The sequence below is a fragment of the Phoca vitulina genome, unplaced genomic scaffold, assembly GCF_004348235.1.
Source record: "Phoca vitulina isolate PV1807 unplaced genomic scaffold, GSC_HSeal_1.0 scaffold19, whole genome shotgun sequence".
NCBI lineage: Eukaryota > Metazoa > Chordata > Mammalia > Carnivora > Phocidae > Phoca > Phoca vitulina.
Window position 1 is genome coordinate 23,758,370 of NW_022589722.1, and position 15,047 is coordinate 23,773,416.

Sequence of the window (15,047 nt, forward strand, 5' to 3'; positions counted from 1 at the left end):
AAAATTGCCAATCTAGAATCCCACTTTGGAATGCGACTCACAGTTGACAACTCTTGTCTGGGACCCTCAGCTAAAACTTAGATGAAAATGCCTCCATTTTACTTAGTGTGTCAGATATTTCATGAGCAGAGTGTTCCATGGCCAGATAAACTTGAGAAATACGCAATGGAAAACCAAATATTAACTAAGATTCTTTCATGGCAACCTTCTCTCCAAGAGGGCAAGAAGAGGTCTACAATACCCTGTTTTCCGAAATGTTCCGGAACCTTTTCTGCTGGGGCATCTTCCATGATTTGGGAATTCCTGTTTCCTGATACAAACTATGGAGGACATACAGAAAAATGCCACAGAACGAGGCTGAATTCTCAATCCTAGGTCTTCATTTTGACCTTCTGCCCTCTTTTCTCCTTAGGATGCTCTGTCTAGCTGGCTGTCCATCTGGTCATAAACAGTTTAGCAAACTTTTTGGTTTTCAACAGCATTGGGGGCTCTTCTAGAAGGGTCTTATGGAATGATTTCCGGTCATACATAGTTTAATTCATACTAGATTGTGAGAGACTTACCAGTTCTCTGGCAGAGGTGCGGTGAGGGTTGGGGATTTAGCTTTCAAAGGACGTCAGGGAAGGGCAAAGTTGAATCCAGAGACACTCACTTTTTCTTTCTCTTTCTCGTCACCATCAGAGTTGTAGTTTGTCCCTCAGCACCTGTCCTATACGTGTTCTGTGATTGTCTGGAGTCAATTCTGAGCAGATTCCTTTATGATCAGAAGGAATATTTTATGCCGAGAGGAAATTAATCTGCTCAGACTTGTTGCATATCCCCCTGACATGACAGGCTCCTCTGTCAAGGGATGTTTTAATTTCCAGCTTTTTCCTTTGATTACGTTCAGAAGGCCCCGGCTGTGCTGAGTCACCATTTCAGCTCCTAAGAACTTCTCTCTCATGTTTACCATCCTCCCTGTCACTAAAAAGAACGAACTCGCAGTGGAAATGGTAGACGGATGCACTGTTCTCTTTGCAAAGCTGACTTTGTGTGGAGGAGGATTTGTGCAGGCAGAGAAAAGAGCCGTGGTTGTGTTTGTGTTTGAATTGGGCATGAAGTGCATTTGTGCACACGACATTTCCAGAAGCTCCAAAAAGGAGGATGTAGACGTGTAAGGCTTTCATGATTTTGCCCTCAAAAGGCGGTATTTTCTGCAACTGGCATAGAATTTTGAACTCTAATTTATCGGAGCGCTGTGAATGACTAGGCGGCATTTTCAGTGACGTGTTTGCTCTGTATGTTCAGGGCAAGGCAAACTGAGTGAGGCTTGGGCATGGTTACCCATGTGCACAGTTTGGTGGTCCAGGTGGGATTTAATGGTGCATTTTGGGGCTTCCCAATGGGCTCCTGGGGGTGATACTGGGTTTGGGGGACCTTGCTCTGGAGAAACGAATGACGGGACCTATTTCTATGGAGTGGACTCTGTGTGTGTGTGTGTGTGTGTGTGTGCATGCGAGTGCGTGGTTGTCAAGTCAGCAAACGATAGCTGGGCTCCTGGGCTGGTCCTGGCACGCCTATCTCAGCTGCCCCTAGGGGTGTCTGAGCATCTCACCTGCCGTGATGGGAGAGGGAGCCGGGAGGGAGCATGCGTGCTATGATGCTTTATAATCGCTGGCATGTTTGCGCACCTCTGGGTGTGCTGGCCATCCCAACTCTCTAGTCTTCAGCCCTGAAAGCCAGACCCAGTCTGTGGTGTCTGCACAGGAAGGTCGTCCCCTGCCGCTCCCATGCCGTCCTCGGAGGCTAGGAGGAGCAGCAGGGTTGCGGCTAGGCTCACACCAGGAGCTTGCTGAGTCCATCTCCAGGTGGGATGGAGGGGCTTCCTCCCCGCAGGGGAGAGGAGTGCAGGTTGAGGCCGAGGGCGGGCCTCGTGTATGTGCCCACCGTGAAACGGGGCGGGGGTGGAGGGGGGAGGGTGATGGGTGCGACACTGCAGTGAGAGCTTGCAGGGAGCCACCAGATTCCCCTTAGTAAGAATCCATGTCTGGCCTTTCCTGTGTGTTGGCTGCCCTAGAGGAGAAATGCAAACCCAACCCCGTAAAATGAAGCACTCAGTAACTATTTGTTGGGTGGATGCATCCTTGAGATAGTGGGAGTAACTCAGTGTAAATGGCATCCTAGTGGTGGGACAATGGTGTCTCTGAGTGAAGGAAGATGCTGGGAAGGACAGGGAGAGCTTGACCCCCAGCCCTCAGGACAGATGGGGTGTGGTTGCTCCCACCACTCTTCACTGAGGTGCATCTGATACACTCTGTCTGTGACTCCAAAGTTTAATTTAGCTGATGCCTTGGCTGCAAGCAAGAACTGGTACATTTAGTTGGAGGATTAAGGACCGTATAAGATGCATAGCTCCTTAAAAGGAGCTGGATGTCAGGGGAGAAACAGCTGAGTGCATCCCGAAGTTGGCTGTGAAAGGGGGGGTAGCAGCCCTTGCAGAGCAGATCACAGGCTCACGTGTGCTGAAGCCTCTGAGGGGTCAGCATGTCCACGCAGGGGTGACAGAGGGCAAGCCCAAGGACGCTGCCCATCACCGAGTCAGTCGCCCAGCAATCCTTTCAACCTGCTGACAAGGAAAGGGAAAGCGTGAAAACCAGGAGGCTGCCCAGAAACTGTACATAAATAGATCACCAAATGTGACTCTATGAAAATGTGGAACCTGTGCTAGGCAAAAAAAAAGAAAAAAAATTGCCATCAATAGAGTCCAAAGCAAACAACAAAATGGAAAGACACATATTTGTCACACACAGTAGAAAAGGGCCAGTTGTCCCTGGTTTGCAAAATGCTCATAATCAATGAGAAAATGATGAACAATCCAATAGAAAAAAGAGGGTCCCAGGGCATAACAGGAGGGTGAAAGGAAAAGAAAGACACAGCGTCAATAAACGTATAAAACTATCCTCAGCCTCATCTAGCAGCAAGGAAACACAAATCAAAATGAAATACTTTTTTTTTTATTCGTCAGCTTGGCCAAAATTGTAAAATGTGATCCTATCTGGTGATGGCAATGAGAAGAGGAAACATAAATTTCCCTCCTAAAAGGTGATTTCTATCCAAATTAAAAATGCACGAGCCCTTTGACCCAGAAATTCTACCACTAGGTAGTTACCTATGGATGTTTATAAATATGCTCCCTTGGCACACCTGGGTGACTCAGTTGGTTAAAGGTCAGACTCTTGGTTTTAGCTCAGATCATGATCTCATGGGTCCGTGGGCTTGAGCCCCAAGTCAGGTCGGGCTCCATGCTCAGCAGGGAGTCTGCTTGGAGGGACTCTCCCTCTGCCCCTCCCTCCACCCGTGCACTTGCACGCTCTCTAAAATAAATAAATAAATCTTAAAAAATATAAATATGCTCCCAAAGGAATATTTCTTTCAGAACATTTTGGTAATAGCAAAATAAGCTATAAACAATTTAAATTTCCATCAGTGGGAGACACTTATGGATTAGCCATACAATGAAATATATTGTGGAGTGGTTTCTTTTTTTACCATATATGTAATTTTTTTAATTAAAAAATGTTTATGAGGTTAACCTAGGTCACAGGGTAATTAACCCATTTTTATTTTCTGACTTAAAAAAACTCTATTATCTATAATATAAAACAAAATAGAAAAACCTGCAACCGGTTTGGGGCAAGCCAAATTCCAGACATGCAGTCTGAAGATTTCATCTGAATGACTTTGCCATCTGCTATGTTGTGTGATGATTTGGGGTATGACATACCATTTCTTTGGACCTCAGTGTTTTCATTTGTAAAATGGGGAGAATATTCCTATTCTGTATTGTGATTTTGGGTGAGTCATTTTACTTTCTGAGACTTGGGCTTTTTATTTATAAGATATGGATAATAATTTACTCACTTTACAAGACTGTTGTGAGGAATAAATAAAATAATGCTTGTAAAGCATTTAACACACCATCTAAGTAGGAGGTGCCTAAGATGATGGTGATGATGTGATGATGATGATAATGATGATGATGGTGATAGTGATGATCATGATGATCACGATGGTGATGGTGATGGTGGTGATGGTGATGATGATGGCAATGGTGATGGCGATGATCATGTTGATCATTATAGTGATGGTGGTGATGGTGATAGTAATGATGATGATGATGGTGATGATCATGATGGTGATGGTGATAGTGGTGATGGTGGTGATGGTGGTGATGGTGGTGATGATGGTGATGATGGTGATGGTGGTGATGGTAATGATGATGGTGATGATGGTGATGATGGTGATGATGGTGATGATGATGATGGTGATGATGATGATGGTGGTGATGATGGTGGTGATGATGATAATGGTGATGATGGTGATGGTGATGATGGTGATGGTAATGATGATGGTAATGATGATGATGGTGATGATGGTGATGGTGATGATGGTAATGATGATGGTGATGATGATGATGGTGGTGATGATGGTGGTGATGATGATGATGGTGATGGTGATGATGGTGATGGTGATGATGGTAATGATGATGGTGATGATGATGATGATGGTGATGATGATGGTGATGATGGTGATGATGGTGGTGGTACTGGTGGTGGTAGAACAAGAGGAAAAGAAGGAAGACTGGGAGCAGAGGAGGGACCAAGATGGGGAGAATGAAAAGAAAGAGGAAAGGAAGGAGCAGCTGGAGGCCACTATGTGTGGGTAATTTACATTCCTTAGCTCATGCAGTTGTTCTAGTTATGCTCTGAGGTCTACACCTAAGGTGACCATGCGTGCATTTATGACCAAGGAGATGTAGGTCAGAATTATGACTCATCTGAGGTCACCCTCTAGGCAATAGTCAAGCCAGCATTTGCCTTGTAATTTTTTTCTTGATACAAAGCCAACATTTGGGAGTGCCTGGGTGGCTCAGTCAGTTAAGTGACTGCCTTCGGCTCAGGTCATGATCCCAGGGTCCTGGGATTGAGCCCCACATCGGGCTCCCTGCTCGGCAGGAAGCCTGCTTCTCCCTCTCCCATATCTCCTGCTTGTGTTCCCTCTCTCACTGTGTCTCTCTCTGTCAAATAAATAAATAAAATCTTAAAAAAAAAAAAAAACAAACAAAAAAACAAAGCCAACATTTGAACACGCAACCTTGAAGATCTTTTTGGTTCCAAGCCTCCCCATAGCACCCAGCACAGTGCTTGGCACATAGGAGGTGATCGATAAATGTTATATAAATCAGAATTTATTTCTAAAAAGTATTGTTATCTCTCTAAGTTATGCTTTGGGAGTTGTTCCAAGGCCTGTGGGTCATTTCTTTGCAAGTCCAAGTGGTGAAGATTTCTTCCTTCCAGAATGTGCTGGTTATTAAGCTATCACCTCAGCCCAAAACCCACCCTTTCCTGTGATTCACTCTGTGGCACAGGGCCTGGGACCCTGCAAACCCATTTCTGTGCAGCCAGCTGCTGCCTCTGTGGCGAGTGGGCGCTAGAGAGAGACTGCAAGGTTGGAGGGGGAAGTGGGCGTTGCTCTTTTCCTTTTGGTTGCAATTCTCCTGAGCTGCATAAGCCTCACTTTTTCACCTTAGCAATGGCCCTGCATCTTGGCGGTACCATTGGTAACCACCTTCAATTTTTTCCAACACCCCCCAAAACCCATTGCATTCCCTCAATGCAAAGGGTAGTGTCCCCTCCTCAAGAGGTCCAGGTCCCAGCTCTGTGGGGTCCCCTCTCTGAACTTCTAGGTTCTAACACCTGTCCAAACAATTCCCTATAGCAAATTCTCTCTGTTAAAATAACTAATGTGCTTTCTTATTTGGGACTGGACCCTGGCTGATGCACAAGGTAAATTTGATTTTGGACTGTAACTACTGTTGGACCCAGGTCTTGGAAAAAAAAAAAAAAAAGAAGAAGAAGAAGAAGAATCAGGTTGTCTGATTTTTGCATTTTACATCAGAAATAAGGCTTCACGATGAAGAAATGAGATGGATGTTCTCATATGACTTACTGAGATCTCTCCCACATCTTGGTTTTGGTTTTCTATTTTTACAACCTTGACAGGCAAGGGTGTGAGCATAATGAGCCTGGAAAGTCCAGTGTCCCAGTGGGCAATGGCCAGACCTCCCCTGGAGTCTGGATTTGACCCCTGCCAGCACCCTCCCCTCTGGCCTCAAGGACTGGGAAGGGGTCACTGCCATCCTTTTAATGTTCCCAATCGAGGCCCTGAACTCTTTCCTGCATTTATCCTTTGAGCAGTGGCATCAACCTGAAACTGTCAAAAGACTTTTAACTTTTAAACCCTAAGGGAGGACAGCTGAGAAGTAAACACAAAGAGGGCATGAGTTAAAGCAAGCCTGGCATAGCTCACCATCTAGAGTTCAGAACTTGCTTGCAGCCTGCCCCTCAAGAAAATCCAGAGAAAGGTTGTTTTTCCTCATTAACGAGCTCTTGGATGGTGTCCCCAGAGCCAGTGTCATTTGCCACCCACATCCAGGGATGTGATGAGGATGCTGATAATGGTAAGTTCATGTATTAACTCACTTAACCACCCTATGAGACAGATGCTATTCTTAGCCCCAACTTACAGATGACAAAACTGAGCCACAGAGAGGCTAAGTAACTTTCCCCATGTCACTCTGCTGGTAGGTAGCAATCTGGGGTATGGATGCAAAGAGTCTAGATCCAGAGCCCCCCTCCTAGCCAAACTTCCAGTTCTTTTCTCCGGGATGTCCCTCTTTTCTGGGCAGGTCACTGTGCAGGGGTATGGCCTCACTCTTGCAAACTGCCATCGACTAAGAGCTTACCTCTTCACAAGGCAGCCTAGATTGTTGGAAAACTCCTCATATTGGGCTGGCATTTCCTTCTAGTCTCTTCCACCTTTTGTTCTTGGGATTTCCTTTTAAAGACACATAGAACGAATGAATCTACGTGTCACATAGAGTGAATCTACGTGTCTTTAAAACCAACATGAGTCTCTTTCTGAGTTTTCTCCTGTCACATTGTCTGGGATAATCCAGATCCACCGCCTCCAAGTGGCGTGACCTTGGACGGGTTACATAACCCCTCTTTGCCTCTGTATCCTCATCTGTGAAATGGGAATCATGAAAATGTATACCTCATTGGGTACTTTACACGTGAAGCCCCTGTAGCAGTGTTGAACATACTCTCGGTAAAGGTGGGCTCCTGGTTCTGTTCTGTAGCTTTAACACCCCCAGTCTTTCCGATGGGGATGATAGTGAACTTGCTCTGTACACGATGTGGTTCTATGGAACCAGCCATGCATTTTGTGACCCTGCCCTCTGTCTGTCCATCTCCACTGCCTCTCTCCTTAGAGCCTCTCAACCCTCCCCTGGATACATACTCGGCCGGGTACTCAATCTGCCAGCTTCTAGTCTTGCCCTGTTTCAACCCATCTTCCCCTTGGCTTCCATGGTGTTCTCAGTGAAACACAAATCTGATCTGGCACCTCCTCTGCTCAGATCCTCCCCGACTGCTCCTGAGCTGCTGGATAAAGCTCAGCCTCCTTAGTTTGACTTACAAGATTCTCCTTGGTCTGTCCCCTGCTGACCTATCTGCCTCTCCTCTCCTGTCTCCCCTCCTGCTCCATTTTCAGCAAAATGAACCAACTCCCAGATCTCTGAGCCTCCCCTGACTTTAAGCCTACCTGCCTCGGGCCTGATACCCTGGGGCCTAGCACAGGGCCTGGTGCGCAGCAAGGGGACCGGTAAGCTCTGGTTGATGAATGGGCCGGTGGGATAGTGCATAAAGAAGTGAGTGCTCTGTAAGCCAATGTGACATCCATGTCAGTTCATGGCATTATTTTTTCCAGGGGTCATATTCAAAATCTGTAACCACAATTGTCTGGTCTGCCAGTAGGGTCCTGCAGGCCTCCTGATGGACCAGGCTTTAACCCTTTAGCTGATGGATTGTGAGGAGGTTTAGGGGGTCCAGGGGGATAGTGGGGGTGGGGCACAGGCTCCAAGGAGCAGTGCTTTTTTAACAGACCGGTTTGGAAGCATCTCTATTTTAGCTGTGCCTGTTTCCACAGAAAGCTCCTTCCCCATCCCTGGGCCCTGTTTGCTTCCCTCTCCCTGGCTTCCCCTGGCCCTGTCCCACCCCCAGCCTATCACTATTTGGAGGCTTTTATTTTGAAGCCTGCTCAGGGTCCAGGTGACCCCGTTTTTTCCAGAATTTGTCCACAGGGCTTGGAAAGGCTCCCTCCCCACATGGCACTGTGGACACCCATCTAGCCTGGTTCTTTAGCTTAAAGGTCCCTCACCCCGGGGCTGCCCACTCAGGATGAGGACAGGGAGCTCTCAGCCCATTCTTCTCATCTTTCCCGGCGCACACGACACACACAGCAGGGGGTGGCATGGAAAATCATGATTTCACACCCGAGACTTTCATCCAAATCGGTTTGCAAATTGCATTAGCCTTTGAGACAAGAGTTTAGTAACCACATCAAAAAGTGAAGGGTGTTGCTTGCTCCTCAGGTGGCAAGGATGGAGCTCTTGGACTGGACAGGAGCTGGGTGACATTGCACCGGCCTCTGGGTGTGCCCATGGGTCAGGTAGGATGACTATCTCCAAAGGATAGACCCCTCTGCTGTGTGTCTTCCTGTTCTTCATGGCCTGTGCTTTCCATCAGGTGGCACACTGGGCCCCGGGCAATTCATTCTCCAATCCAAGCTACAAGTTCCTCATCTGGGAAAAGAGGCATAATGTAAAGAAAATTTTTAAAAAAGCACATGGCCATTTGGAAAAATGGAATGTCTGTCATGCTTCACTCCTGGAGGAGGTGGTAGCGGATGACTTCCTAGTTCAGGAAAATGCCTCGATTAATTTTAGGGTCATTAAAAAGGGGCAGCCTCCTGGGCAGAAGATGGATGGTCTGGATGGAAGATGTTTATGCACACACAAAGGGAGAAACCCCTCTGCAGAGAAAAGGTAGGTCGTTGGTGTCTTCTCCCTTCTGAGCATTTGCTGACATTATAGAGAAAAAATAGAAAAAGCATGATCCCACAAAAACAGGGAATAGAAAGGAGGTATCAAGAGATGAGAGATTGCAACACACTTTTGGAAGGGGCTTTGTCTGGAATGATGGTGCCGTATTTAGAAAGGCCGAAGAGACTCAGCAGGCAGAGGGCACATGGGGAGAAGGAAACAGTGAGCCTCTAGAACCCCAGCAAGGTCCAGATGCAAGGGGAGCGGTGGAGGGGTTGATGGTGTGAGATGAGAGCTGGCGGCCAAGGGCTTACCCTTGAGCCTCCTACAGGAGGTTTACACTCTGGAGATGGCAGAGAGGAAACTCTCAGGACACCAAGGTTGCCGGCATGACAGAAGGCAGGGACAAGACATGGGGCTGAAAGCAGGGTGTTGTTTTTTTTTTAAGATTTTTTATTTATTTATTTGAGAGAGAGAGAGAGACAAAGATAGCGACAGAGGGCATGAGCGAGAAGAGCAAGCACGAGGTGGGAGGAGAAGGAGAAGCAGGCTCCCCACTGAGCAGGGAGTTGGATGCGGGGCTCAATCCCAGGACCCTGGGATCATGACCTGGGCTGAAGGCAGATGCTTAACTGACTGAGCCACCCAGGTGCCCCTGAAAACAGGGTATTAATTGGAAGTCCGCATCCCAAATGGCCAGAACATCTTCCTGGTCCTCCCGCTCCCAAGGCGCCCTAGCCTGTTCCTACATCCTAAGCAGAGACTGGCAGCTGCCAGACAAGTTACTGGAGAATTTCCTAGAGAAAAAGTCTCATGCCTGCTATCATAATAGGAGTTCCCAACAATAATGCTCTTTTCTGTCCCACACTGAAATGGACACCTGTCAATCCATAAGCCCTCACCTGCACTTGCAGAGCTTCTGATCAGCCTTTTTAGTACATTTAATATTTAGTGTTAAATGTTCGTGAATAACCCAAGAATATTAGACACATAAGGAAAGCTGCCGATGTGAAACAGACACACCAAACGAAAAAGATAAAAGAAGAGCCTGGAAGAAACTCTGTCCCTCTAGATTGGACTCAAGAATGAATCATCTGGATCAGAATGACTCCAGTCAAGCCACAGATGCATGAGCAAAAAAAAAAATTTTGCTATTGTTGTGCACCACTGGAGATTTCTGAGGTTGTTTGTTACACAGCAAAAGCTGACTGATACAATCCATAAACAAGAATAGGATGCTATGACAACTGAATAATCATAAAACAAGAGAGAGGTCTTGGAAATTTAATATAAGGTAGCCAAAATAGGGATTTCAGTAGCAGATTTGAAAAGTATGTCACGGAAATATTTTCTAGGATATGACAGGAAGAAATGAAGATGGAAAATATGAAGGGAAGGAACAGGCTTAGAAAAGCAATCCAGGGGGTCTACCATCTGACTTAGAAAATTTTTTAAAAAGAGAGAGAGAGAACAGAGAAAATTATCAAGAAGACAATCCAAGAAAACTTCCCCAAACTGAAGATCATGAGTGTCCAGATTGAGTTAGGCCTACCATAGAAATAGTAAAATGAATGAAAAATAATCCACACAACACACATCATCATGTGACCCCAGAAGACCACAGATAAAGAGAAGTTTCCAAAAGCTTCCAAAGAGGAAAAAAAGATCTAATACAATGCAACAAAAATAAGAACACCAAATCCTCATTTGCCATAAGAGGAAACTGAGGCATCATATCTAACAGTCAATCAGTCAAAAATAGCAATGTAAGCTTTTTATATAGAAATACAGAGGAATTTAGAGGGAATAATGGAAGGGTTTCAGTAGTTCCCTTGGGGTGGGAAAGAGAGGGTGGGGGCTTTTCGGTCCTCCTCTTCTTGTCGCAAACCAAAGCCTGCGCCTTTTATTCAAACATTGACAAGTCGAGGCACAGAAGTAACAGATGCAGTCAGAGCTGCTGGGTTGTAAGGGAAGGGTCACACAATGGGCAATGCTTTGGGCCCAAAGACAGAGACAGCTAACGAGGGGTTTCCTGCAGCAAGAGTGTGCAGAGCCCCTCACCCTTCTGGTCACCCGCCACCTTCCGCTCTTCCCTAGAAGTCTATAAGTGTGGTCCGAGGGGAGTGAGGGGAGGGGGGCATGCCACACGTGGGACGCTGCCGGACTCAGGGAGGCCGCAGAGGAGAGAAGATCCCTCTTCCTCCTCTTACTAGAGGAAGGGGACTTGTGGGAAGAGTCGGGGTGAAGGTGCTGGAGAAAGTCTCGATCCTGCTATTAAGTGAAATGGGGACAGGATGACCCACCCCCTCGCCGCTACACTGGTCTGAGTGGTCTGAGCATCAAATGTCATTGTGAGGGGGAAGCCCACCCTAAGACCTGCATGAAAGCAGCAACTCAGGGATCATTGCTGGGTCCCCGGGGCTGTAGGAGCCCCCTGATAACAACCCCAACTTCCTCGTCTTAAGCACCTACTGTGTCCCAGGCAGACAACACATTTCAATCCTATGATGCCTTTCCAGGGGATGGTAGATAGTCTTTTGGGAGAAACAGGAATTGGCCAAGCAGAGAAGATGTGGGCCTCATGGGGCACCAGCAACCTGCAAAACGGACTTGAGCTGGAAGAGGAGAGGGACGAGGCCAGAGTCAGGCAGGAGCCTGGCTTGGATGACAGCAAGATGGACTGGTTCTCCGGAGAGCTAGAGGGCTGGAAGCATTGGTTAGTTCTTTCTAGGAAGGGCCTCCTGCAGCCAGTGGGGAAGACAGACTGCAGGGCTGAACTGGGACAGGAAGATCGGGTAGGGCGGCTGCTGGAGCAGCGCAGGCAAGACAGGAGACTGTAGGGATGGAGCGAGGGGGCACTTGGGGGACATTTGGAGGTGAAACACGTTCCTGGGGATTGGCTATATCAGCGAGGGAGGACGAGGAGGCCATGTGACCTGCAGGTCTCTGACTTGGCCGAATGGCGAAGACAGAGGTTGCAGGAAGAAGGGTGCTCTGCAGAGCTGGGGGGCATCTGCGTGCGGTGGGGGCCCAGAGGCAGTTGGACGCACGGGCCTGGGGCACCACTCGGGAGCAGCTGGTAATGGGGGCACAGGAGTAGATGAAGCCTGCAGCCAGAGAGAGCATGGGTGTGTGGGGAGGGGACTGAGGAAGTAGATGAAGGAGGAGCCCAGGAACGGGCCCCCAGACGTGGAGGAGGAACTGGGGGAGCAGGCGGGTGTGGAAACTGAAGCAATCGGTGGAGACCAGGGCTGGGGAAGGGCCCCGGGGCGAGGACGGGGTGCGCAGAGGGTGGGAGGTCTCAGGGCCTCGGGGGAGGCATGCCGTGGGGGCTGGGGCTAGAGGGAGCAGATTGCCAAAGGGTGAGAGTATGAAGGGCAGTTACAGAATTTCCAGGACCTCCTGTTGCGAAGCTCTCTGGTTCCTGGGTGTGCCGTTCTGGGCTCCGGGGGGCGCTGGGCAATTAGTGCTCATTGTGGGCTGGGACAGAGGAAGCTCTTCCCTGAACCTGGAGGGCAGAGCCCAGAGGAGGCGATGCAGTCTGTGAGCCCACCGCCCTGCTTTGCCCCCTTCTTCACGCCCTTCCTCCACGCCCCATACACTGGTCGGTCCCATTCTGGACACTAGAGATTCATAGATGAATGTGGTAGTCCTTGACCCACAGGTGCTCATGGTACACAGTCCTTAGCAGGAAGGAGTGGAAAGTCTAGAAGACTAGCTCTTATGGGTAGGAACTCCCAACCCATGAGAGCTAGAGCTAGAGGCCACCCCCCGCCCCCCCCCCCCCCCCCCCCCCGCCTTCAAAGAGCCATTGACCAGCTTTGCATCTTAGCTGGTGCAGAGAATCCAAAGGCTGAAGAAGGCCCATAGAATCATGGAGGCGGGGGTGGGGGGTGGGGACAGCAGGAGAACGCACTGAGATGCGCTGAGAGAGGCCCCAGGGATCTATAGGATCCAGAAGAGGCAGGAGGGAGGAGGGAGGCATGCCGTGGGGGCTGGGGCTAGAGGAAATGTGTGCAGGAGCTGCAGGGTGGGGAGGAGGTGGGTAGGGGAGAGGGGTTATGAGAAGTTTGGCATTCCTTTGTACTTACTCCCTGGAGGCAACCCTGATTTTCAAATAGAGCCCCTTGCAGACTTGGGACAGCCTGGAGCCGCGGTTTTTCTGCAGGTTCTATTTTCCCCCGTTTGGTGCCTTCAAGGTTCTGATGAGTCCAGGCGGTGCAAACTGCAGCCCGGGGGACCCTCCCCTTCTGGGGCAGAGTTTTAGAGGCAGTGGCATCGTATTAGCATCCAGAGGCAGACGGAGACCCCCAGGGAGGAGGTGACCTTGGGGCGGGGGCTCAGCTCCAGCCCCACCAACGAGTCACGTGCCTGAGCTCTTCACAGATCCTCCTACGCAGTCCGTGTGAACTGCTACCCGGGAGACTCTTGGCTCTTAACTCTTGTTCAAGGGTCTGCAAACTACGGGCTGAGGGCCACATCTGCTGCCTGGTTTTTATAAATAAAGTTTTATTGGAAGACAGCCACCCCCATTCAATTATTGCTACAGCTGCTTTCAGGCTACAAAGCAGAATCCAGGAGTTGTGACTGAGATCAATGCCCCACAAAGCTTAAAATATTTACTGTTTGGCTCCCTAGAGAAAACGTTTGCCAATCCCTGTTCTAGGGTATCAGGTAGGACACACGTTTAGCAGATGTAACCAAGGTCAAAATACCAGTGGCTTGAACCCAATAAAGATTTCTTTCTCTTTCATGAACAGTTGGAGTGTAAGCCATCTGGGGTTGGGTCAGAGACTCTCTACTTTGTTGTTTAACTGTCCTCTGTCTTCGGCCTCTGCAGCCAGCAGGAAGGGGAACAGGGGAGTGGAGGGCACACCCTCTCTCTTTGAGGGCACAGCCAGGAAGTTGTGTCCACAGATCCCCCCGCATCCCACTGGCCAGCCCTTGGTCACGCGGTCACCTGTAGCTGCCAGGTAGATTGGGAAACGTTACATTTAGCTGGGTGCCCGCAAGTCCACTGCCACTCCGGGACTTTCTCAACAAAGGAAGGCGGCAAGCATGAATTCTAGGGGATTTAGCAGTTTCTGGTTAAGAAGAACAAAAGCATAGAGTAAGAAAGAGTAAGAATTTGCATCCCCCCTAGGAGTAAAATTTGCAATGCGTGCCAACTGAGCAGGTGTCAGGAGCTAATATAAAATGCCTCCTTCTCCCAGTTCCTTCTGTAAATACTTACTTAGCCCTCAATTATATCAGGCTCTAGCTGGGCGCCTTTTGTAGAGAAAAAAAACTGCCGGTCAGAGTGGTTGAGCGAGCTGTCCGAGGGCCCGTCCTTCTGCTCCCAGCATGGGCTCCTCCTGCCTGATGGTCCTGCTTCCCTTGGGACGCCCTAGCCAGGAGCTGGACTTGGGTCCCACCGGGCGGGCTGGGCGTTGGGGAAACAGAAAGTGCGCAAATTATTTTAGCAGTGAGAACTTAATATAGGGGATGGGTTGTACAGATCTTGGAGGACTGAAAAGCAAAAGGGGACGCTGAGGTAACCAGATAGAGTACCTGCTTCCTATGGCTGTGGGAACGGAAGGAAGAGAGTGGAGTTGTCGCAACCTAGAAGCTTGGAGGAGGAGCAGATGGAGGGGAGGTTGCTCAGCTGGTGTTGGTGCCTCAGAAGCTTGGAGAAGGGCCCTCAGGGAGCTGGGACTCAGAACTTCAGACCTCCGAGGAAGGGGTGGGGTGAGGCTCATCCTGGGGATGTGGAAAAAACTAGAATTGACTTTCAGGGCAGTGCTGTTGGGTATTGGGAGCAAACAGAAGGGAGCAAATGCCTTCCTCCTCTCCATCCTTCTGGTCTCCTGGTAGGAGCTACTATCGGCAGAAACGAATGGGAATCAGTCTGCCAAGCAGCAATGTGGTCTGGACACCCAACACCAGCTCCCGAGAGCTGAGCATAGAAGGGTAGGTCTGGAGCGGAGAGGAGACAGTTTAATAACCAGCCCAGAGGCTATGACTACATTTAGATGCCTCCCTCCCCCCGTGTTTACTGACCTGGAGCCACAGTGTCCGAGGCAGTGTGGACCTGGAACCTTGGCACATCTGCTTCCTGATACACTGGCTGGTGGGAATGTAAAAG